Source organism: Carlito syrichta, unplaced genomic scaffold, assembly GCF_000164805.1.
Source record: "Carlito syrichta isolate Samal-C Ts95f unplaced genomic scaffold, Tarsius_syrichta-2.0.1 Scaffold304598, whole genome shotgun sequence".
In the NCBI taxonomy this organism is placed as follows: Eukaryota; Metazoa; Chordata; class Mammalia; order Primates; family Tarsiidae; genus Carlito; species Carlito syrichta.
Genome location: NW_007248694.1, coordinates 920,950 through 921,488, shown reverse-complemented (window position 1 = coordinate 921,488; position 539 = coordinate 920,950). Strand labels below are relative to the sequence as shown.

The 539-nt window shown below is 37.1% G+C and overlaps 1 protein-coding gene across 3 annotated transcripts in view; it reads left to right on the top strand.

The window, feature by feature from the left end:
• Nucleotides 1-539, top strand: part of WDTC1 (WD and tetratricopeptide repeats 1) — an 84,987-nt gene that overhangs the window by 47,634 nt on the left and 36,814 nt on the right. The gene's annotated exons all lie outside the window — the stretch shown is intronic.

Genomic DNA, 539 nt, shown 5'->3' with positions numbered 1-539 from the left:
TCTGGGTGACGGAGTGAGACTCCAACTCAAAAATAAAAAGAAACCATTGGGTGAAAGTTTAATGGAGGACAGGATATTTGCACAATGTAAAGTATTTTCTCATAGATAACAAAGGGAAAAATAATAACATTATAGTGAAGAAACCTGGTGGGTACTACCTTAATCAAGACAAATAAACATCATAAGGCACCTGATATTGTGCAAGAAGGACACAAAATCACTGAAGTAGTATATCTGTCAAGATGCATTACCTGAATCTAATCGTGAGGAAGTAACCAAACTGAGAAGCATTTCTTCAGAACAATGATATATTCTTCAGAAATGTCAATGTCATAAAAAACAAGGGCTAAGGAACTGTTTCAGATTAAAAGAGACTGAAGGGAACATGACAAGTAAATGTATTGTGTGGTCCTGGGTCCTAAAGTCTGCAACTTATTCTCAGATGGTTCAAGATTAAAAAAGCTTGTGTGTGTGTGTGTGTGTGTGTGTGTGTGTGTGTGTGTGTGTGTGTGTGTGTGTGTGTGTGTGTGTGTTTCAAG